This window comes from Podarcis vaucheri, assembly GCF_965113315.1.
Source record: "Podarcis vaucheri genome assembly, chromosome: 5".
In the NCBI taxonomy this organism is placed as follows: domain Eukaryota; kingdom Metazoa; phylum Chordata; class Lepidosauria; order Squamata; family Lacertidae; genus Podarcis; species Podarcis vaucheri.
In genome coordinates, this window is record NC_138763.1 from 22,377,243 (window position 1) to 22,402,651 (window position 25,409).

The following is a 25,409-nucleotide window of genomic DNA, read 5'->3' on the forward strand; positions in this document are numbered from 1 at the left end:
ATCAACTTTTTCCACATTTTCTTTTGCAGCCCTTTTATGAAGAACAGATTTTCCACAGAGGAAATTAAAAAGTACATAAAACTGAGAAACTGTGGTGTTGTTGAGAACTGCATCAGCTTTCAGTGTCAATAACTGGTGGTCTGCACTGTAGTCAAATGGTCTTGCTCTTCAGCACAAGTCTCTCTCTTTTCTTCTTCATTTAGCTTCAGTTTTATTTGAGAAGCAATTATCGTGGATCCCTGAAATAACTTTTCCCCAAAGAGATGTGTATCATCATGATGAAAATCTTTTATGTCGGTTCTTTAAATTGCGCTTCCTCGTAAAAACGGCTAAACATTGATTTAATAAATACACTTGATTTGTGTATATTGTTTAAATTAAAAAAAGGCACAGCAAAACTTCGGTTTCCTGTATGGACACTGTAAAATTGTGGAAGGGTTTTTTTTTTTGTTTCTGTTAAATCTGCAGTCAGAAGGATCTTTTCATTTTAACATGACTCCCCCCCCCCGCCTCCCCAACAACAACAACCAAAAGGAATACTTGCAATAGCATTTGGTTCATATTTCTTTCTTGGATGGCATTCTTTTGAGTGATTTCTAAAATAATCTTCTCTCTCAGTGCATCTGTAAACATCTGAAAAGATGATATTTGATTAAGGGCAATTGCTATGGACAGCTTGTGTGTGGGGGGGGACCCACCCCCAAACTTCAGGCAAAATGGTTGTTGGATTGCTATCCAAATGTAAACCACATGGAGGCCAGATGTTGTAAATATGCATTCAGACAAACATCCATTGATAGTTTGGAATAGTAGATGCAGTTCCTCCAGTTAACGGCACTCTTCTACATGACATGCCCTTCTGATGTGCCTTTGTGTTTGCAGTGCTGAAGCTAAGTATTTGTACATGTTACAGTTCCTTTCTTTTCTGCCCGGACACACCAGCCGCAGAACCTTTTTATCGCCAGCGTCTCAAGTGAATTTCTTAACAGCAGATGAGTAGGAATCCATCGACGTAGCATGTGTTTCGTTCTCTTTATTTCTCCCCCAGGACAGGCGGTTTCAGGTCAGCCCCCATTTCTGAGCCTGAAGCCATCCAGGGTGGGGATATATTATTTGCCTTGTTCTGAAGGGCAGCTTTTTCCTGCTGACGGTGGTGATCACATAAATACCTCCAGGCCAGTGTATCTGAGTCATCGGTGAGTGACCTCACTGACAACCTGAAACCACAAAACGCAGCTTATGAAGCTCTTGCTAAAGCAGCCTCGCCAGATGGAAGCACAACAGTGTCAATAAACAAAAATGAGCATGGTCGTTCAGGCCCGAGCTTAAAATTTCCACAAGAGCATGGAACTAATTCCAAAGAATAATGGTGGCATAAACCTCCTTGAGGAATGTTCACAATGCTATTACCTGAAGCACTTTTCAATAAAACCCCAGGTACTTAATAGAGTTTGCTCTTCAGCGCTCTTTCATCTTTTAATCTGTAATAATAATGGCAAGGAACAATGAAGGATTTAAGAAGCAAATACGTTTTTGCACTATTTCATTGGCAGGCGAAGGCCACAGGGACTTTACGAGCTCTTTTCTTGCATGTTCTAAAATGTTAGAACTCCACAGGAACAAGGATCCCCACCCTAGATTCTTCTAAAACCTGTGTTAATTTAATTCCTGAAATTCCCAGCAGTTGGCTATCACCTGATTAATCTCACATTCAAAACAATGGTCAGAGAGCTATGTGCATGTATATTTACAGAATTTACTTTCGGTCCAGGGAACTGGTTGAAACATCTTTAAGAGAACATTATGTTTCACTGGAGACAGATCTGGGCAAAAATTTACCACTTGTTTGTACTGAGACATCCACTTGTACTAAGCTGTTTACAAGATCTATTGAAATCGTCAATAAAAATAGCTAAAAGTAGTTTAAAAGGCTCTTACCTTCATTAGTACAAACGTCAGTTCAGCAGGAGATGGGAGGGCTTTTAAGAATCACATCAGAGGTCATTTTTAGGGTAGCTGTTTAGTGAAGACTTTCCCAACCTGGTTCCCTACAAATGGTACAACTCCAGTCAGCCCCCATCAGCAGAGCTGAAATGGGCTGAAGTTGATTGGAGTTGTAATCCAAAATATCTGGAGGATCCACAAGCAGGATCTGGATGCCACAAAGCTCTCTGCGCTTGAGTCTCCCCAGAAACTGGGATTCAGAGGCACACTACCCAATATTAAGGGAGCAGTGGGCTTCAAAACACGCTGTCACAGCGCTGTCAAGCAAGGCATGTCCAGCGTGAGGAATTCACTATTTATTGTCAAATGCATACCTACAAACTAGGAAAATGCATGTCTGTGAGTCCCACATCTCTCATGTGCTCCTATGAGAGAGAGCCAGTGTGGTGTAGTGGTTAAGAATGGGTAACCCGTAATCTGGTGAACCGGGTTCGCTTCCCCGCTCCTCCACATGCAGCTGCTGGGTGACCTTGGGCTAGTCACACTTCTCTGAAGTCTCTCAGCCCCATTCACCTCACAGAGTGTTTGTTGTGGGGGAGGAAGGGAAAGGAGAATGTTAGCTGCTTTGAGACTACTTCAGGAAGTGACAAAGCGGGATATCAAATCCAGACTCCTCCTCCTCCTCCTCCTCCTCCTCTCCTCCTCCTTCTCCTCCTCCTCCTCCTTCTTCTTCTTCAGCGTGACAGGAGACCGGAGTGATGATTCCTGGGTGCCGCTGCGTTGGGGGGGGGAGGCACTGGCCTCAGCGTTCTCACCCAACAAGCCCTAGTTGACACACACACACCCACCCACCCACACACACACACACACCTTTACTGCCTGTTTTCCTGCTCCTAATCCCCACTTGAATTTGCATCTCCCCTCCGATGAAGACCCTCTGTGTGTGTTTGTGTGAGTTAACTCTGCCTCCTGAACCCCATTGGCATTGTTCTTGTGTCAGCATGGAAAGGGTTAAGCCCCTCCTTTTCTATTGCCCAACTTGTTACCTTCTTAACAACAGAAAAAGTCAATTGGAGTGTCCAAAAGCAACGATAGTTTTGGAAGCTTTCTCCCCCCCCCCCAATAATTTTTATTAATTTTTTCCAAATATCTTAAGCACAATACAGCTTAACAATATTATTCTCCTTTAAATCTATATCTTATCCGAATCAACTTCCTTCCACCCCTCTTCTGGCTTCTCTACATTGCTCTTACTTAAGCGTGTTTACTATATATACATTCTACAAATGTCTATAATTCCTTAATATTTTTTTTGTATTATACTTTAAACATACAGTCCTTATTATATTACATCTTATGGTCTAACCAAATGTTTACAATAAGCATTATGAGTTTTATTTCAGTCCTGTGAGTGTCTTTATTTATGTACAGTTTTCTCTAAGTACAGTGGTACCTCAGGTTAAGAACTTAATTCGTTCCGGAGATCCGTTCTTAACCTGAAACTGTTCTTAACCTGAAGCATCACTTTAGCTAATGGGGCCTCCTGCTGCTGCCGCGCGATTTCTGTTCTCATCCTGAAGCAAAGTTCTTAACCTGAGGTACTATTTCTGGGTTAGCAGAGTCTGTAACCTGAAGTGTATGTAACCTGAAGGTACCACTGTATGCCATAAATTTGGACCATTCTTTTTGGAATTTCTCATCGTCCTGCTGTTGGATTCTTCCAGTTAGCCTTGCTATTTCTGCATACTCCAATACTTTCTGTTGCCATTCTTCAGTTGTCGGAATATCCTGTTGCTTCCATCTCTTCCTGCTGTTGTGGCATACAGGAAGAATAGTTTTGGAAGCTTTCCCGCTATTTTTAAAATGTTTTATTCATACTCAATAAAAAGGTATTATGAAACCTTTGCTTCTGGTTTTGTTTTTTTTAAAAGTACTTACTACACAGAGTTCCTTTTAACACCGTTACACATTTTAATGTATATTTTGACCCTAAGTAAGCTGCTTCTTTTTTTGTATGCCACAGTCTTAGTAGCATGGCATTCTGCTATAAACTCCTTGCAAATGAGATGAGTTACGTGACAGTTAACATGTAAGCCTCATTATTACATCATGCAATGCAAATTGCTAAACACGTTTTAAAAAAAATTCTGCTGAGCCATATTTTAATGTCACTGTCTCATTAAATATTTGTTTCTTTGGCTCAATGAGCAGCAGAATCATAAAGTGCAGCGATAGCCAAGCTCTTAAGTGTTTCTGATGCCTAATGTACACCCTGATGTTGAAAAATAAAACCACAGACATTTAGAACTAATTATATGCAAGCTACGATAACAGATTTATGTTACAAGCATTGAACTATGATCCTGAGCTGTAATAACACGCTTACGGGAGAAGGGAGGGGGGGAAATCTTAACAAGACAGATAGCTCAAGACTGTAAGAGAGAAAACAAGCTTTTGTTTTGAAATGGTCGTGGCTGTTTAGTTATTTATAAATAGCCTGAACTAGAAGAAAGGGCCGAGAATTAAAGATTGATTGGAGCCTCCTATGAAAACCTCTGGCTTCAATTAAATCTTCTCGCTGAGCTAAATCTTCAAAGGGAAAGCAAGATAGCGCTTTAAAAACAAGCAAATATATGTTGCCAGCATTGCTACATTGCTTTTCTCCCCCCCCTCTTTATTACAGCTTATAATGATGCAATTGGTTTAAAAGCAAGTTAGTGCCTTCATGGCAGCATTTACCAGCCCTTTGCCCTCCATAAAGTTTGGACTACAACTCCCATCAGCCTCAGCTGGTGCTGGCGGAAACTGATTTATGGATACTTCCATACACCCTGGCTGTGAGGCTGACTATGCTGGAGGCAGGGTAGCAGTCTACTATGAAGCGAATGAAGCATAAACTTCAGGGCCCCTAATCCCAGATCAGGGCTCAGAAGTGATTTAAGCTAACCTAGAATGGCATAAGAATTTTGAGTCTAGAACACCCCATCTGTTTAATTTTTTGTTGTGCATAGCTCAACAATCCCAAAGCTTGAGAGATGGTAACACAGATGTTATAAAGGTGGACTGTCGTGGTAACTATGAGATAGTCCAATGCAGCAATTTTAATCAAAATATGCAGTAGTTATTTAAGATGATAGATATGAGAGAGAGAGAGAGAGAGAGAGAGAGAGAGAGAGAGAGAGAGAGAGAGAGATCTGTTGTGGAACAACCCCACTGAAGAAAATAACAGTGGTTACTCAGACCTAGTTGCTGGCTGAGAAAGGGCCCCCATATAACAGTTCAAGAATAAAAATATAGGTCCACCACTGTCTGGAGGTCTAAGCAGCAATATAGGATGCAGTGTTTAGTGTGTGCCTAAATCCAGCATTCTTTATCGTGTCAGAAAACATTCGTTCTACCCCAAAGGAACTTGGGCTGCCCTAGACACAGGCCAGCTAAGGCTCCTTTGGCATTCAGCCAAAGGCTGCAGGTTTATGGACAGACAAATCTCTCTCTTTCCATTTTGTGTCTTTTTTCAACCCATAATTGCATTCTTTCGAGTTGACATTAACCTGCAGTTAAAAATAACAACAACATTTGCATTTAAATATAAACATGTAGTTTATTATGCATTTAAATCCATGTTTTCTCTGAAAATGTATGTTTCTCCTTAAATATATATACGTATACAGTGGTACCTCGGGTTAAGTACTTAATTTGTTCCAGAGGTCCGTTCTTAACCTGAAACTGTTCTTAACCTGAAGCACCACTTTAGCTAATGGGGCCTCCCGCTGCTGCCACGCCGCTGGAGCACGATTTCTGTTCTCATCCTGAAGCAACGTTCTTAACCCATGGTACTATTTCTGGGTTAGCAGAGTATGTAACCTGAAGCGTATGTAACCCGTGGTACCACTGAATGAATGAATGAATAAATTTATTACGGTCATAGAGCAGAAGAAAGGGGAAAAAAAAGGAAACATAAAAGGCAGCGATAGTTTACAAGGGAATGATGGTGTCAGTTAAAAGTTATAAAATTATACATCAAAACAATGCACATATACACACACACCCACATACACACACATATACATACTCATGTATGCACTACAGTATATGTATGGGCTTAAAAAAAGGGGGGGCTTATCCAGGAGTCAGATCTTTTGCTTTTTTACATCTAATGCCCTCCGCTTGATCGCGGCCGCAGAAAACTTGGCCACTTTCAATGTTACTTCTGGGTTTTTGTCTCCTAGTAGGATTTTCAGCCGCTGAGATTCAGATCGACCTGGAAATTTCTGAACGATAGGGGAGATAAACAGTAACCTGATATCCCCGTAAAGGTCGCAGTGTAACAGCACGTGTGAAGCCGTTTCCACCTCCTTCAGACCACATGGGCAAACTCGTTCAGCATAGGGTGTGCCCTCGTATCTGCCCTTTAGTAAGGCAGATGGCAATACATCAAATCTAGTAAGGGTAAACGCCCGCCTATATTTTGCAATTTGTAGGTCCATCAAATATGGGGTTAGGTTAAACCCTTTCCCATAATCTTGGATAGCTGGATATTTATCTATCTTGCTCATATGGTCCTGAAGCTCTACATCTCCTATTCGCTGGCTCACCATCATTTTAGCCTTTTCAAAGCCTGAGGCTATAAGTTCTTGTGAGGAAAGCCCCAGGCCCCTCAGTTTTTCATAGAGCGACAATCTCCATTTAGACTGGAACGGGTCTAGTAGAGTCAATGGAGCCACTCCCACTGGGAAAAATATGAGTTTTAGCCAGAAGTGAATCTTCAGGATCCATATCCTGGCATTAATAGGGAGTTGGCCAACCTCCAGCCTAACGGCAGTGTTAGAGACACAGGTAGGTAACCCTAGTAGGGAACGATAGAATTTAGTTTGTACAGATTCCAGGGACTTGAGTTTTTGACAATTAAATATCTGGGTGCCATAGGTCAATTGTGGAAGTATTTTTGCAACAAAGACCTGGGAGGCAGCGGGAACATATTGACCTCCTTTTCTGTAAAAGAATCTTATGATAGCTCTGGAAGATCTTTGCGCATTTACAATGGAATTCTTAATCTGATGGCACCAAGATCCCTTCTCATCAAAAATTATTCCAAGATATCTAAAAGATATCTAAAAGATATCTAAAAGATGTTACTTGCTCAATAGGTTGGTTATTAATTTTCCATTTATGTCGGAGTTTTCTCTTTGATTTGGTGTAGTTTATTATTAGGTGTTCAACTTCGCAATACTCTGTAAGAGCTCGTAAAAGTTTTCTTAGACCCACACAAGAGAAGGAAATAAGTGCCGCATCATCCGCGTACAAAAGGACCGGGATTGGTGTATTATTTAGATTTGGGGAATGAGTACTTGCTTCCTCCATCTTTCCGACTAAGGAGTTTATATAGAAGTTAAAAAGAATAGGGGCAAGAACACAGCCTTGCTTGACACCATGGGAGCTTTGGATTTCCTTTGATAGGTTCCCATAACGGTCGCATCTAACACGGATCCGAGTATTTTCATGTAGTCTACGGATAAGGAGCAAAAGACGTTCTTAACCCATGGTACTATTTCTGGGTTAGTGGAGTATGTAACCTGAAGCGTATGTAACCCAAGGTACCACTGTATAAACATAGATATACTGAGAGATTAATATTGTTACATTTATATCCCAACTTTCCTCCAAGGAGCTCAAAGTGGTGCCCCCTCCATTTTATCTTTGCAACAACCCTGTTAAATAGGTTAGGCTGAGAGACTGCGACTGGCCCAAAGTGACCCAGTGAGCTTCATGGTCAAGTGGGACTTGAACGCTGGGCTCCCAGGCTCTTAGTCCAACACTCTGACCACTACACCACGCAAGCTCAGATGTGTTAATGGACATGGCTACTGATTATAAGTGCATTGAGTGAGTGTTCTATGAAATAGAGTTTGATGTTTTCTGTATTCTATTCTTTATAGGTTTTGATGTTTTCAATGATGTATTCAATTTTTATTGATTTGCGTATTATTGTTTGCTTTTTCTTCGTAAACCACTTAGTGATCTTTTCTGATGAAAAGTGGTATATAAATACTTAAAATAAATACACAAAATAAGTAGCAACAGCAGCAGCAATAGCAATAGCAATAGCAATAGCAATAGCACCAAAGAGAATTTCACAATTTTTAAGGCCCTGCTACATCCACACTATGAAGCTACAGGAAAGGGGGTGGGAGGAAAGGTTCTGTATTGAGTATTCAGAAAGCCTTTTGCTCTCAGTTAAGTAAATTAAACTAACTGATTAATCATTCTTTGGGAACAATCCAGTTAATGAATGCTAAGCTTAATAATTATTTCAGAACACAGTTATAACAGGCAGGATAATAAACAAAATGTGATTCTGTCTCCTTATTAATCTAACATGTAATTTACTAAGCACTTCCGCTGAAGAGTCATTGAAATGAGGAATTGGTTTTCGTATTGGTGGAAATCCCCTAAATTATTATTGTGTTTTCAGGAAGATGGACTTTGCGGATGGAAGGAAGTAGCTGGAATGACGAAGCTCACAGCATGGGAGTGTGACAGGGCCGTAAGGGAGGATAAAGTTGAAAGTGGGGGCCGAAGGAGATGGTACATGAAAAGCATAATTGCATTTAACATATATTGGTTTTGAGAGTTAAGTAGGAGCTGTAGGGGTGAGGGACTCATCTGGGTCCGGTTCATGGGGTGCAAAGAGAGGAGCTTTAACCCTTTCCCTTCCCACCGGTTTCATCCTGAAAATTGCATTGAAGTTGTTGCTGCATTCAGGAGGAGACACTGGCATTGGGGCTGGTGCAGAATGGGTTTAGACAGCTGCTGAATGGAACTGAGTAGGATTTTGGGGGGGAGGGGGAATCACCCTGAATTTGGAGTTCCATTTTTCACCTACTTTGCTCTGAATTTGATGGTGGGATAGAGCTAAATCTGGCTGGTTGGTTTATTTGGTATTAAGTACAGGCAGGTTTAGACAAGGGCCAGCACCCTGAGGTGTGCTGGGTTGAAGGCATTACACACACACACACACACACACACACACACACACACACACCCTGTTGTCAATTGAAAATAATAATAATAATAATAATAATAATAATGTTGTTTAGTCGTTTAGCCGTGTCCGACTCTTCGTGACCCCATGGACCAGATCATGCCAGGCACTCCTGCCTTCCACTGCCTCCCACAGTTTGGTCAAACTCATGTTCGTAGCTTCGAGGACACTGTCCAACCATCTCATCCTCTGTCACCCTCTTCTCCTTGTGCCCTCCATCTTTCCCAACATCAGGGTCTTTTCCAGGGAGTCTTCTCTTCTCATGAGGTGGCCAAAGTATTGGAGCCTCAGCTTCACGATCTGTCCTTCCAGTGAGCACTCAGGGCTGATTTCCTTAAGAATGGATAGGTTTGATCTTCTTGAGGTCCGTGGGACTCTCAAGAGCCTCCTCCAGCACCATAATCCAAAAGCATCAATTCTTCGCAGATCAGCTTTCTTTATGTTCCAGCTCTCACTTCCATACATCACTACTGGGAAAACCATAGCTTTAACTATACGGACCTTTGTTGGCAAGGTGATGTCTGCTTTTTAAGATGCTGTCTAGGTTTGTCATTGCTTTATACCCCGCCCATCTGGCTGGGTTTCCCCAGCCACTCTGGGCGGCTTCCAACTGAATATTAAAAACAATACAGCATCAGACATTAAAAACTTCCCTAAACAGGGCCACCTTCAGTTGTCTTTTAAAAGTAAAATAGTTGTTTGTTGCCTTGACATCTGCTGGTAGGGCGTTCCACAGGGCAGGCGGCACTACCGAGAAGGCCCTCTGCCTGGTTCACTGTAACCTCACTTCTCACAGTGAGGGAACCGCCAGAAGGCCCTTGGCACTGGACCTCAGTGTCTGGGCTGGATGATGGGGGTGGAGATGCTCCTTCAGGTATACAGGACTGAGGCCGTTTAGGGCTTTAAAGGTCAGCACCAACACTTTGAATTGTGCTCAGAAACGTACTGGGAGCCAATGAAGATCTTTCAGGACTGGTGTTATATGGTCTTGGTGGCCGCCCCCAGTCACCAGTCTAGCTGCTTGGTGTGGCGCTCTTGCAAACTGGCGCGTGCCACTTGCCAAACAGCAGGGGTAGCTGGCACCCGCCAGGTCATACACCTACAACTTCCCTTTGTGGAAAGATGGTTTCACCATCCATCATTGTAGCTTCTGTAAGGAAGTTTCTCTGGGGCAGTTTTGCCCTCTGCAAGAGGCACGGGATTTTCTGCCTGCTAGCCTAGGTTATGTCTGCTCACACTTTGCTTTGACAGAGATTTCACTTGTTATACGTCAACAGACACAACCTTTAACCGTATCTATGTGTCCAACCTTCATTCCCGGTGTAGGACAAAGACAGCCAACCCAGAGTCAGGGTCCCTCTTATGTAAAACCACGTGAGCTAAGAGGTAAGTTAGTTTTCCACCCACCATTAAATACATTTTAGGCACCAACTTTTGCATGGGCTTCCTTTGGGTTCTCATAGTGAAATACTGTAATTAGAAAAGAGAAAGTAGCCCCTTTGCCCAAAAGGCTTATAATTCACGTTAGACTCGCTAGTAACATTCACATAAATATTTCAGAGTACTTGTAATTCAGGGTCTTAAGCCTCTTTTACTTCTGTAAGGACAAACATGGGGCCATGAGTGGCTCCGGTGACATTACAATCCAACCCCTTTGTTGGAGAATATTAGCCGGAGCCCTGCTTAATTCATCCCGCTGTTTTCTTATCATCTCTGAATATATATTTAAAATAATTTTAAATTATTGATTAAAGGACAAAAAAGTCATACAGGGCCAGTAGCATAAGCAGGATTAAAGTGTCTTTAGCCACGCTTGGGAATAAAATGTGGCAACCTTCTTTCTTTACTTCAAAAGGGGTGGGGGGTGGACAGGGGATGGTTGATAAACTTCAAATATTTCAAACCTAATCCCATCGTTCTTTTTTTCATTTTTCTGAACAGACAGTGGGGAAACCACGTAACAGTCGCATGCCTTATTTATGACCAGTTTCCCCCCAAAGTTGTACAATTAAAAGCCTTGTCAAAGTTTATAATTAGAACACAAAACCGTGGGATAAAGATACAAGGAGCTGCTTGAGCTCTTTCTTTGTAAATCTGAATTCTGACTTAAGCATTTTTTCATGTTCAAGAGTTGTGGTGGTTTAAATTCATTTACCCTCCTCCCCGGCTTTTTGCCTCCACAGCTTCTGCTGGGCACCAGCTAGAACCCAGACCATAATTATAATGCAAAACAGCATCTCTCAGTCTCATTAATGCATTGCAGACCTTAAGTTCCTTGAAGTTCTGAGGATTTTAAAATATTGATATTCATTAATAGAACGGCTTCCTGCGACATAAAGGCATATTATGGACTTGAACATGCTGGAAACAACTAAAAAAAAAATGCCATGTCAGAAGTGTTTACTGTTGTGAAAAATTGTACCATGTTAATATATGCCTGTTTCTTAAATTCTGTTAGCAGTTGTAAGGCAGTCAGATACCACCCATGGGATTGTGTGCCCTCATGAAACACAATTACAATGAGAATATCTCATTATCTCATTGGCTTTAGCTTACTGTTCTGTTACCATGGTTTCAAATACACAGAGGAGTCTGAAACTAAGAGTGCTGCTAACAAAGAACATATCCTTGTACAATGACATCAGATCATGTTAGACAGAATAGACTTAATTAAATACCCCCTGATGTAGGCCAAAAATATAGAAGTTGTGTATACTTTTCTTTAAAAGAGATGTGAATGTTATTAAATGCAGCTGGGAATCAAAAATATATAACCAACAACCTCCCCCCCCAAAAAAAATGTCCTGTAGTTGTTTAAAAATAAATTGTATTACAACCACTAAGCCACACTGATTAAGCGAATGCAGGGGGATGGGGGAGGGGAGGAGGCAATGGGATCAAATAAAATTAATGATATGCCTTCCCCTGATTAATGTCACACATTATGTATGAAATTTGGGACATATTTCTCCTGGTATTTAGCCACTGGAATTCAAAATGGGAGGTCAACCCCATGACAGATTCGCTGTGGTCCTGCCTCACACATCAAGATATGACTGGATATTGAAGATGTCCCCTACGAAAGAAGATGGTGTCCTTTTGTCTTTAAATATATCCCTTAAGAAGAAGGAGTGTTTCTTCTCCGTGTTCAAGCTCCGGCTTAATATGTTATTGAAAACCAATTGAAATGAAAACAGTTCATGTAACAATGTGCTGGAATTTGGACCAGAACATGGGTAAAGAAAGGAAAACTGTGATAGTGGATGTTTTTCATGCCTTTTTTGTGTTCAAGTGCACCCAGTTAACATGTAGGGTTAAGCATAGTGGCTGGGGCAACCCCGTCAGATGGGCGGCATATAAAGAAGAAGAAGAAGAAGAAGTCATCTAGTAGAAGAATATAGGAAGATGCCTAAATCCAAGCCGGACCATTGGTCCATCAAAATCGGTATAGTCTACACTGACTGGGGCTCTCCAATTATTTAATTTATACCAAAGAAATCTGTTTTAACTCACTTGCAGAAATGCTAATTTAAGGGGAGGGGATTTCTGGAGGCAAGGGAATGCGTCCAGTCTTCATTGCACAGGTGGTTGCTAAGGCTTTGAATGACAATTTTAGGTTATATTTTAGTGATTAAGATTTAACTTACATATTTTTAACTGCTGCTATATCTGTATTGTTCCTGTTATACCCAACTGCAAATTCAAATGTATCACTATCGTGTCTTATGACTTCCCTGATATTGTATGTGAGCTGGAACTGGTCTGTGACTGAAATTAATAAATTCCCATGGGACCATGGGACCTGGGAGGGAGGCCAACCTGGGAGGTGGGGCCAAACTCCAGGACTGGTGGAGCCAAGCCAAGGCCAAGGACGAACAAGCCAATATGGTCATCGTCCCACCGTCTACTCTCTGCTGAGTTCTACAACAGCAAAATGGAGGGGAAATAAGCTGACAGGCAGTAACAGTTAAGATTCCTGCTCCGAGATTGCAGTCATAGGATTGTTGTCTATCACATGATGGTGTATGTTTTCATTCCACAGAGTGGGAAGTGATGGAGACAGGATGTTTTGTGTTACTGTGTTCCATGAAGTGGGACTATTGTCCTTTGTTTTCTCTTTTTGCTCTCTGATGGTAGAGAGACAGGGAGCATGTTGCAGTGCTCCGTGTGTGTTTATATGTAAATAAAGTAGATTAGCCAAAATGCTGAGTTGCTGAGGTCTGTTACGCAAGCTGTGAAGTCTCTGCGGATCCCTAAGTGTGCCGGTGTCTGTTGGCATCGGTCGCTGTGATGTTCGGGCTGAAGAAAGCTTTTGAAGCTTCCATATGAACGACCAGGAGGGAGAGAACGTGCCAGTCCCGCATGTGTCTCTACCAGTGTCCTGCTCGAGTGTAGGACGAGCCCCTGACAGTAACCCCCACCTCAAAGAGTGGTTAGAAGCAAGAAGGCAGGCAGGTGAGGGCTAGCCGAGGGTGGTGGGGCAGTGCCCCACTTGCCCTAATGGCGGAGCCTCTACTGCTGCAGGGTGGCATAGACTGGACAAGTGGGATTGTCGAGATACCCACAATAGCAAAAGGGCAGAGTTCTCTAGCATTCAGAATCTCTGGCATATCATAGCACACTAAGGAATGCATAATTCAGCCAAAGTTCTCATGTGTTTTTGTTTCATTAAAAATTCCACAAATCATTTATTTACCCTGGAGGATATCAGGTGACATAATGTGACAATAATGACATCCCTTGTGGTGTTAATTGATTTTGTCCTGGTAGAGAGGGTAATTTGGCGTCCACCGCGGTTTCCAGATCATGGACTTACTGATTGTCTGCCTAGGTAGTATTACTGTTAATGAAGAGAAAACAGACTTTCCTCTTTAAAAGACAGTATGCTAATTATGACAGACAATAGCGAGCTAGAGGTCATTTATTATTTTTAAAGAGAGAGTTAATTATAAACGACTGGCACAGAAGTGCAAAATGACTGTAAATTAGTAAGTGCAATTCCAAGCTCATAAAAACCCAGTGTCACTTTTTATTAAAAAGAGAGCATTCATGAAATATTCTATCCACCTTAACATTTAAAAGTGTGAATAATTAACAACCTGAAGTTAACAATTGCCGGCTTGTAAAAGCTCTGATTAAAAGCAATGTTTATCATCCACCAAATGAACACAGCTCATTAGGTCAACATTTCCTAATTAATAGTCTTCTATTAGGGGGATAACATATTTTTAGTATCATGGGTTTTAAACATGTCGTTGTTGGTTGTTTATTAAACTTAATCTGCACAATAATTAAAAAATTGTCCCTAAGCTCAAATGGGTTTCCTAGCCTTGGAAAGCATTGAGAAAGGGAATGTGCTTCATTCTAGTTAATTTAGACTCATTAAAAAAGACATAAAAGTTGAGGGTTTTTGTTTTTTTTAACACTCCTCCCCCCTACAGCACTGTCAGTGAGGCAAGGCTTCGAACTGGTGACATAACAGTACTGATAAATAGGGTTTGGGATGAATGCAAACCTCTACCTCTCATGTGCAGAGGGAAAACTTCAAAAATAAAACTTCCAATATAATACTTTTATATAATAATAATCAATCAATCAATCAATCAATTTGTACCCTGCCCTCCCCGGTCAGAGCCAGGCTCAGGGCGGCTAACATCATAAACTAATACAGTATACAAAGAACATAAAAACATTAAAAAACAGGCAATCACTTAATTAAAATACATCTTAAAATTAGTTCAGAGCTAATTAAAATCTGGACAGATGGCAGCCCACGGGTAAAATTGAGAGTGGTTAATATTCTCCAGGGCCAACTGTTACCACTGGTCTTATAAAGGACCTGTGAGCGGTCTCTTTAATGCTTGTTCTTATACAGAAAGAAAAGAATCAGACTGAACCCTGACCAAAGGCCTGACAGAATAGTTCCATCTTGCAGGCCCTGTGGAAAGATGTCAAATCGTGCAGGGCCCTGGTCTCTTGTGAGAGAGTGTTCCACCAGGCCAGGGCCACGGCCAAAAAGGCCCTGGCTCTGGTCAAGGCCAGTCTAATCTCCCTGGGGCCTGGAATCTTCAGGGTGTTATTATTTGCAGACCTTAAGGTCCTCTGTGGGGCATACCAGGAGACGCGGTCCCATAGGTACGAGGGTCCTAGGCAATATATATGAATCTATCATGCAGCCACACTTGGAATACTGTGTACCGTTTTGGTCATTACACCTCAGAAAGCATATAGAGCTGGAAAAGGTTCAGAAGAAGGCATTCAAAATTAACAAGGGGTTGGAGCAACTCTCCTGTGAGGAAAAGTTACTGTTGGTGAAGAACATGATAAGTTGCTATTGGCAGTGGCATAGCGTGGGTTGTCGGCGCCTAGGGCCGTGTGGAAGGAGGATAGGAAGGAGGGAAATGGATGGAGTATGCATGCACGTTCAACTGCCTAATGGTGTCTATGTCACCCAGGAGATCGCAGCTGTAGAGATAAGAAGTATCATTTTGTTGTCTGGAGAAGTTACTTCTTGGTTCTCATGGAGAAGATGTTTTCAACAGAGCACAGCGAAGAAAGCTGGCAGCTGTATTGAGGCAGCACCGGGTGTTGAAATTTTGCATCCCTAACCATTTTGCACTTGGGGTGACTGCCCCTGTGTCCACCCCCACACTATGTCACTGGTTATGCTTGCCTTCTGGAGAGAAGTTGCAATTTTGACAAATATTGATGATTAGGCAACCTGAAAATCAGTTAGATGTGAAACATTGTTGTTGTTTAGTTGTTTAGTCATGTCCGACTCTTTGTAACCCCATGGACCAGAGCACGCCAGGAACTCCTGTCTTTCACTGCCTCCCACAGTTTGGTCAAACTCATGTTAGTAGCTACATGTTGGACGCCTTCCACCCTGAGGGGCTCATCTTCCAGCGTCATAACTTCTATATGCCAGTTGTTTTTGTCCATGGAGTTTTCTTGGCAGGGATACTGGAGTGGCTTGCCGGTTCCTGTTCCAGCTGGATCAAAACTCTCCACTATGACCTGTCCATCTTGGGTGGCCCTGCACGGCATAGCTCATAGCTTCTCTGAGTTATTCAAGCCCCTTTGCCACGACAAGGCAGTGATCCACGAAGGAGTGAAACATAGGGGACATATCAAATGCTTTTTTAGGTAAAGGTAAAGGTACCCCTGACCATTAGGTCCAGTCGTGGATGACTCTGGGGTTGCGTGCTCATCTCGCTCTATAGGCCAAGGGAGCTGGCGTTTGTCCACAGACAGTTTCCGAGTCATGTGGCCAGCATGACTAAGCCGCTTCTGGCAAACCAGAGCAGCACACGGAAACGCTGTTTACCTTCCCACCGGAGCAGTACCTATTTATCTACTTGCACTTTGACTTGCTTTCGAACTGCTGGGTGGGCAGGAGCTGGGACCGAGCAACGGGAGCTCACCCCGTTGCGGGGATTCAAACCACCGACCTTCTGATCGGCAAGCCCAAGAGGCTCAGTGGTTTAGACCACAGCGCCACCCGTGTCCCAAATGCTTATTTAATCATGGACAAATGGTTTGTTCTCACAGCCATCTCCACTGACAACTTGGCTGCTGTGTTGTGCACCAGCTGCGGCTTCCAAGTGGTTTCCAAGAGCAGCATTACACGCTACAGCGTGTTGTGATAGCCTAATCTGGAGCACACCATAGTACAGTGGCCAAGTCATCTGTGCCCAAATTGGGTTGGAGCTGCTGAACTGGCCAAAGCTGAAATTGAAAGTTGTAGCGACTGAAAGTACCCGAGCCTCTCGTGACAATGTTGGATCTAGGAGTCCCAGGCCATACACCCACTCTGTTCCAGAGGAGTGCAATCCCTATAGAGTAAGCCACCTCTCTACCTCGCAAACCTGGGAGCTTGGAACGCTCTGTTAAATCAGTGAGTCTTACTTCTAAATTTGTATTCCTAGTATCAAAAGTTAAGCCCATCAGAGCTCAGGTAAGCATTTTCAAATGTTTTCTGTGTTTTCCAAGGTTTTATTTTATTTTAATTTTTTAAAAAGTATGGTTTTGCTTTTGTGTTGTTTGTTAACCTGGGCTCTTTGGGGAAAGAAGGCCAGGATAGAAATTTAATTCATTAATCAATCAATATTTACATAAAATTCATTTTGCCTGCTAGAACATAGCTTCCCTCTTGTTTTAAAGAAGGAATGCTGAGGCTGGCTTTGCCGCGGCCTGTGGAGGCGTGGCTTGGCTTTAATGATATGCATGAATAATTTATCAGTGGAGTTTGTAAGGGATCATTTGCAATTTTAGGTGCACCATTTCCTTTTGAAGCTCCAGAATAACCCCCATTAATGTTAATGGGGACCGTGCTCACATTAAAAGGAGATGATACCCCTTAGGTGTTTAACATCTGACTTATTGAGGCCTTAAACTGCATTGCTGAATGACATTTCTTTCATTTACCAAGATGGCTTTTTGTTATGCTGCCATTACATGAGTGAAAAAGCGAAAAAGAGAATATGGAAGAGAAGCAAATACCCAGTAAAGTAGCAGAAAAACTTGACTTAAATATAGTCTTGGACTAAGAGGAAAACAGGTCAATTCCAAAGGGCTACAGGTGAGTACTAGAGAACACATGCTATGCATCCAAATGGTTTCAATTTCTAGTGTCTGTAGGTAGGGCTGGGAAGGACCTCCTGGTGAGCTGCTGCCAGTCAGTGCCAACATTACTGAGCTAGATGGACCAATGGACTGACTTGGTGTAAGGCAGCTTCCTATACTCCAAATACCATAAGTAAAATGGGTCAGAGAGCCAGTTAGGCTCATGCAAGAGGCACCTGCCTGGTTTAGTTCTGATCTTTTGAAAACTTGCTTTCCTTCAAAAAGCTCATCCTTCCCACAGCTTCAGTTTCAAAAACAGTTTTCCACATGGCGTTTCGGGTTGGGGCCACAGCACAGAAACACACACACACACACACACACACACACACACTACAAAGTCACTATCAAAGCAATCATGTGAGCAAACACATCTCAGAGATGTGATTTAACATGTCTATAGGAAATAATATGACAGAGCAAAACTCTTTAAAAAGCTAAAAACATATACAGTCATACCTCATGTTACGTCCAGTGGTGTAGCGTGGGGGGTGCCAGGGGTGCCGGCCGCACCGGGCGCAACATCTGGGGGGGCGCTCGCTGCCTCCGGAGTCGCCGAAGAGCCTCGGGCGCAGGCTGTAGCGGAGCCGCATGTCTCGCGGAACCGACGAGCTGTGCGCGCGTCCGGGCTGAAGGCGCCCGGCAGGCAGCGGCTCTCAGCGCTCGCCGCGGAGGACGCGCCAGGCAGCCCCTCCTCACAGCCCCGCCTCCGCCGGTGCTGCTGCAGCTGCTGGGCCGTTGCATTTTCCTCGCCTCTCTGCCCCCCTCCTCCTCCGGGCAAGCGGTGTCGTTTGGGCGGCAGCGCCAGCGGCAACTCGCAGGTTAGGGGTTAGGGGGGGCGCAAATTACTTGCCTTGCCCCGGGTTAGGGGGCGCAAATTACTTGCGTTGCCCCGGGTGCTGACAACTCACGCTACGCCGCTGGTTACGTCTGCTTCATGTTACGTTCTTTCAGGTTACGTCCCGTGGCAACCCAGAAGTACCGGAAAGGGTTACTTCCGTGTTTCACCACTTGCACATGCACAGAAGTGCAAAAGGATGTCATGCACAGAAGCGGCAAATCACAGCCCGCAGATGCACAGACGTGCCACTGTGGGTTGCACTCTTTTCATGTTGCGAATGGGCCTCTGGAATGGATCCCGTTCGCAACCAGAGGTACCACTGTACTCCACTTAAAAACTACTCTCCCTGCAATTCAGTGCATCATAGATTGCAAAGACACCAAGCCACTTAGTACGCACAATATAACAGCTCTCTCTCTCTCTCTCTCTCTCTCTCTCTCACACACACACACACACACTCACACACACACACACCTGTGGGAGATATATGCAGCCAAACATAACTGTGCATAATTGGCAGTGAGAAAGGGGTTAAGGATCACAGAGTTCTAAATTGCTAGAGAAGACTCAGATTAGTCATGATCCCTCACCTCCGGGGGCTAGGGGGGAGGGAAGAAATAAGAGTTGTTACCTGTTCCTTTCTCTCTCCTCATTGAACCATGTAACTGAGCAGACATCTAAAGCTGGGGCTCGGGACTCAGATCTTGTGTTTGAGACTAACTTCTGCATTTTGTAACCCAACATACCTTACCTGTGTTGTTTCTGATGTGGCATTGATGATGCATGAGTGAGACCACTTATTCATGTAAGTAAAGCATTTAAACTTACTTAAGGTTGTGGTCTATTGGGAGAGCACAATTGTAAGCGCTTAATATTGGGGCATTTAAGGGTCTAACAACCTATATTTCCCGTGCTTTGTAAACACTGGGTATATTTCTGTTTTAAACTCTGCTGAGGTTTGTTTTTGTTTTTTGTATAGAGAGTGAGGCAGCCATTATTCTTTTGCATTTCCCCACATATATGGGACTTCAGGATTAACTGGTATTCCCAGTTATTTCCCTACAACACCAGCCCTTATAATGGACTAGTGATTGGAGAGAGAGAGAGAGAAAAGAGAGAGTGAACACTGGTAATTCTTTTGGTGTTTCCTGCAAAAAGGAAATTATTTGTACTGAAAATGTTAGCAATTGCTTGACACCATCTGTTCTCTCATTTACAGAAGCTCGAGGAACAAGTAATTACAGCTAGTCTATTTGGGCCTCTCTTGAACTATCCAGTAATCACAAGGACCTGACAGTTTCCCCTCAACTAGTGCAACTTGGCAGCAGAGAGAGTCTCTGACTTTGTGAATTAGGAGCTTCTGCAAACAAGAACAGGGACAATTCTGAAGAAATCTATAGGATGTTAAGCAAGAGCTTGATTAATTATGACACACATCAAATATTTCAAAAGGTACAAAGTCAAGACTATGTTGGGCTTTTGATGTAGACCTCACACAGATAAACGAGGATCAATGCTGTTTTCAAAATCCTGAAGTTTGAAGTGCTCAGTGTCTGCCTTTCTCTGCTGAGCATAAGTTAGAGATAAATGGCTCTTTCTAAATGACGCAACTTATAGTTTCATGAAATCTGTCTGTTGAAAGGTTATATTGTTTCATATAATCCCTATGCAGATTACAATTCAGTGTGCAATCACTGCATGCGAGTGAGGGTCAGAATTGCACCAGCTAACACCCCACCACCACCTCTATGCATTGAGTCTTCTGCAAAAAAAAAAAAAATTAATAAATTGGGCTTAAAGTTATATGGGGCTGAGATAAGATTGCATTGTGCTCATGGGGGCAAAGGCTCTGGCACTTATTGGTTGAATTAGAGTAATGATGCAGAATGTTAGGTTGCTGAGGGACTAAAGAGTTTTGCAGTCCAATTTCTGTGAGGAAGGAGAAAGTTGTCAGTTCGGCTGGGCTGAAAACCTCACCCAGGAGCAGTTGGAGGACTGAAGGAGCTCCTAGGATACAAGGGAGCCTAAAGCAATAAAGATTATGGAAAGTTAAATTGGCATTAAACCAATAGAAGTTAGTAATGTAAAATCAACCAGGCAGTGACTGTCTTAGAAACACACTGCCTTTCCATCATAGACCACCTTATTGTTTGAGTGAATCCTCCCCCAACGCATTTGAAAAGTTCCCTTTTATTGGAAATCTACGTTCCCCACTATTATTTAATGAATTATGTGGCTCTTTTTCTTATTAAATGCAAACCATAACATATTACCTTGACTTATTCATGTATACCACAGAGAGCAATATGTGCAATGTGGCCAAGATAACCGTTTTGGGGTGGCCTGACCGAGGAACATTCAATCTCCGAATCCTTAAAATCACCGCATTGCCTTAATGATAATGTTTGGAAGTGACAGAGGTGGCTGGTTGCCGAAGATATCCTGCAACGGAGCCGGGTAATTTTCTGCAGCACATCTGAGCATTAGGCATTCATCTCCGTAACTTTCTATGCTAGTCTCTACGTCCCTGGAAAAAGTGAAATGTATTCCTCCCGTGTTAATCATGCAAGAGGCAGAGTGGTCGGAATGCGCTGCACAATGAATTATGAATTTCAGCCCACCCGGGAGTCGATATTTACCATATCACACCGAAATCCATTATGTAGAACAAACATTCTATTTATACAACAAGCTGCAAAACTATTCAACTGACCAGCTGCAGGTTGGAAGACAAGGTAACGGTACATCCCAGCTTCTGCAAACGAGTGTTAGCTTGTGCCATAGTTTTCTTCGTGCATCTCATGCTTTGGTGTGGCTATTGCTAACAACAAAGGGCCGAGTTCTAATTACAGATGCAGGAACCCTGTTTTCTTGGGAAAGTGTGCCTAGGTGAAAGCAGCTGCCACCAGGCCACACGGAAGAGCTTTCCTTTGCAGCATTAAAATAAATTGTCAGGACTTCATTAATGATTCTAGTACCAAAGTCCTTCTTCAATAATATTGATCACAATTACCATTGTTCTCATCGACACAGTGGAATCAAGATGGCTATTATATAGGGTTGTTAGTATTAGTATTAGTATTAGTATTAGTATTAGTATTAGTATTAGTATTATTATAAATGGCACTTCTAGCAGACTAGCAACAGCAGGATGGTGGCTAACAGTGATTTTTAAACTGCCCATGATCTTTCACCACCAAAGCATCAACAGCATAATATCTATTTGTTAATATATGCCTTCAAACTGTCTAACAATGTGATTAGATTTAAACAAATTGCATATTGTCCAAACTTTAATATAGCTGCATTTTTCAGGCACTAATTAAATTTTAAGGTTCATCCTTCCCGATGCTGCCAAGGGCGTCAAAGTGAGGGGACAGGATTTGCTTTGTGTTTCTCTGTCCATTTCAAGCCTTTAATTTTTAATTTGCTGTTCATTTTCCCTTCCATTCAAAATATTGAGAGGAAGAGGTTTAGATTCACTGAGAAGCATGTCTAAATTTGCCCCCAATTGGGGACCAGGAGAGCTTTGAACCAAGAAAATACTCCCTTTTGGACCCTACCAGTTTTGGAGCTCTGACATCAGTTGGTCCAGGGCATCATCATCGGAGAGGAAGGCTCCAACATTAGGTTTCTCTCTCTCTTATGTCAGAGTTGTCTCTGAGGTCAGAGGTGTCATGTATGCATTATGAACCAAATATCTGTCACATGGCCTTTTTAAGAGAAACAGCTATGACCCAGAAGGCCAGCTTCCGGCTGAAAGACTTCCTCTAAGCCCTTACTTTTTGTTGTGGACTTGGACTGGTTTCTTCTTTGCACACTTAGGCGGAAACATTCAGGCCATAGATGACATGCTTAGATAGACAGACAGATAGATCTAAAGCACACACTGCGGGGCAACAGCAACAAAAATTCTCTAATGGCACCTTGGGGCTAATTTTATGAAGTGTGAAATCAATCAACATGGGGTAAATTGGCAACCGGGTGATGGACAAGTGGATAACACTGATTTAATAAATATGATCTCTGCCCTCTATACAAACGCCTATTAATGCTGATTTGGCTCTGTTCGCTTAAAGCAGGTGCATTCATGATGAAGACTGACAGCCGGGGCAAAATGGATGGAAGCATTTGGGAAACAAAGGCTGCTCTTGGCATCCTCACAAAACGTTAATTGGTTAACAAGCTGCAGCTAATGCAGTGATGATGGTGGGGATTTCTTTCCCGGCACTGATATGTTTTGCTCATGTACGTCTCGGCAGCCGTAGCAAGTTGAGGGGCTCATTTGCCTATGAGAGGAAATGCGGGTTTTCTTCTTTGAAGCAAGTTAATATTCTACATGATAATGAGCAGTCAGAGATGTATTCCATCCATGGGACATTTCACCACTGTAGTCTGTTACTTGGACCATAATTTAAGTTTTCACTTAGAATAATACTCATTCTAGTGGGTGTTTTATTTAAAAAGCTCCAGAGAGACCTTTAAGTGAAATATCCTAATTTATATTCCTATTAAGGGAAAGTCTTCAATCTTCAAAAATTCAATAGCTTAGGGGAATATGTTTGAGATGTAATTTTTGTGTTTTTTTATTTTAAGAAAAGCACAGCTAAATGACAATTCCCACCTTGATTTTCAAACAGCTCTTGCTGCAAAGGAGATAACACCAACAGTGTGAATCAGTCCTAGACCTCGGAAGGCTTACACACCCATCGCACAACATCGTAGACTTGACTCACCAAAAAATCCCCATTGTAGCTCTACAATGCCAGAGGTGGATACAGAGACTTTATACAGTAGGCACATGACAATGCAAAGTGATCTTGAATTTATTATCATATCCAAGCTGGTGTTGAATGTGACTGCTATTTTAGGAAACTAATCCTGCAAGGTTATGAATGGTTTTCATTCCCACAACTTCCGTGATTCTCAGGGAAGGGCAGCAGTTGAAGAAGGAGCGAAAAAGGGTTTTCTTGTGTGTTATACCCATCTTTTAGATTTAGGGGAGTTATACCCATCTTTTAGATTTAGGGGAGCTAATCTCAAACGTTTGTTGGGGGAGACCTAGGTTTTTTTTTGTGGGGGAAGTTATTTGTCCTGTCTTCAAGCTTTTTATGATGGAGGACCTCTGTAGCCAACCCCAATGACACGATCTCAAGATGGAAGGGGAGGGAACAGCTGCAGTCGCCTGCGGTTCCTGCGCAATGTTTGCCATCTTGCCAAAGGTTGCAGGCAGCTTTACCTGCAGCAATTGCATGTTGATTGCCCTTTTAAAAGACAAAGTCCAGCAACTGGAGGAACGTGTAGCTACGCTCCAAAGAATTAGAGAGCTGGAGCTCTTCTTGGAAGCAACAGAGCACACCGTCCCCACCAAGGAGGAGACAGGGGACTCCCCTGAGAAGGAGGCTAGTTCACCAACACAGGAGCCAGATATATGGAGAAACGTGACTCAAAGAAGTAGGAGGCCCAGGGTTCACTCTGATTGTTTAGAAATACACAATCGCTTTGAGGTCCTCTCCCCTAGCATGGAAGACGAAGAGCAGACTCCATTTGAGGATCTCTCCCTCATTACAGTCGATCAGGTATATGAAGACGAGCAGCAAAGTCAGTCCTCAGGGAATATGCAGGTGACCTTGGAACGGACAGCTCACGGAAGAACCCCGACCAAACCCAAGAGGAGGCGTGTAGTGGTGATAGGGGATTCCCTACTGAGGGGAACAGAAGCAGTGATCTGTGGGCCTGACAAGATGTCTCGGGAAGTGTGCTGTCTCCCCGGGGCTAAGATCCAAGATGTAACTGAACGACTGCAAGGAATCATAAAACCCACTGACGAATACCCCTTCCTCTTGGTTCATGTGGGAACCAATGACACTGCAAGCAATAGCCTCCAGAAGATCAAAAGAGACTACGAGGCTCTCGGCAGGAAATTGAAGCAACTAAATGCACAAATTGTCATCTCGTCTGTCCTCCCAGTTGAACGACGTGGCCCAGGGAGAGAAGGGAAAATAGTGGAAGTGAACAGCTGGCTTCGCAAATGGTGTAAACAGGAACGGTTTGGATTCTTAGATCACGGACTGCAGTTTCTTGAAGATGGACTTCTGGCAAGTGATGGGCTGCACCTCACAACGGTTGGGAGAAATGTTTTTGCCAAAAATCTCAGAAACCTCATCAGGAGGGCTTTAAACTGACTAATGTGGGGGAGGGAGACAGTGCTCCTGAAGGTAGGAGTCTATCAATTAATGAAGATGATCATCCAAATGTCATAGACCAAATGGAGCAAACAGCACGCGGACCTAGTGGTGGGAGGAAAAAATCCTTAAATAAGAGACACGGGGGAATGATTAATGGACTTCAATGTCTCTACACTAATGCGCAAAGCATGGGAAATAAACAAGATGAGCTTGAGCTCTTGGTACAGCAAACTAAATATGACATAATAGGCATCACTGAAACCTGGTGGGATAAGTCCCACGATTGGAATGTAATAATGGGGGGATACAATCTATTTCAGAGAAACAGACCAGACAAGAAAGGAGGAGGAGTGGCGTTATATGTCAGGGATGTGTATACCTGTGAAGAGATCCAAGATTTAGAACCTCAAAGCCAAAGTGAGAGCATTTGGGTCAAAATTAAGGGAGAGAAGAATAACAGAGACCTCATTGTGGGAGTTTACTATAGATCCCCAAGCCAAACGGAGGACATAGATGATGCCTTCCTGGAACAGATGGCCAAGCATGCAAAAGGAAGGGAGATAGTAGTAATGGGGGACTTCAATTACCCAGATATTTGTTGGACGTCAAACTCAGCCAAGAGCATAAGGTCAAACAGATTCCTCACTGGCCTTGCAGACAACTTCATTGTCCAGAAAGTGGGAGAAGCAACAAGAGGAACAGCCATTTTAGATCTGGTCCTAACCAATGTTGATGACCTGGTTAGTGGGGTAGATGTGGAAGGATCATTAGG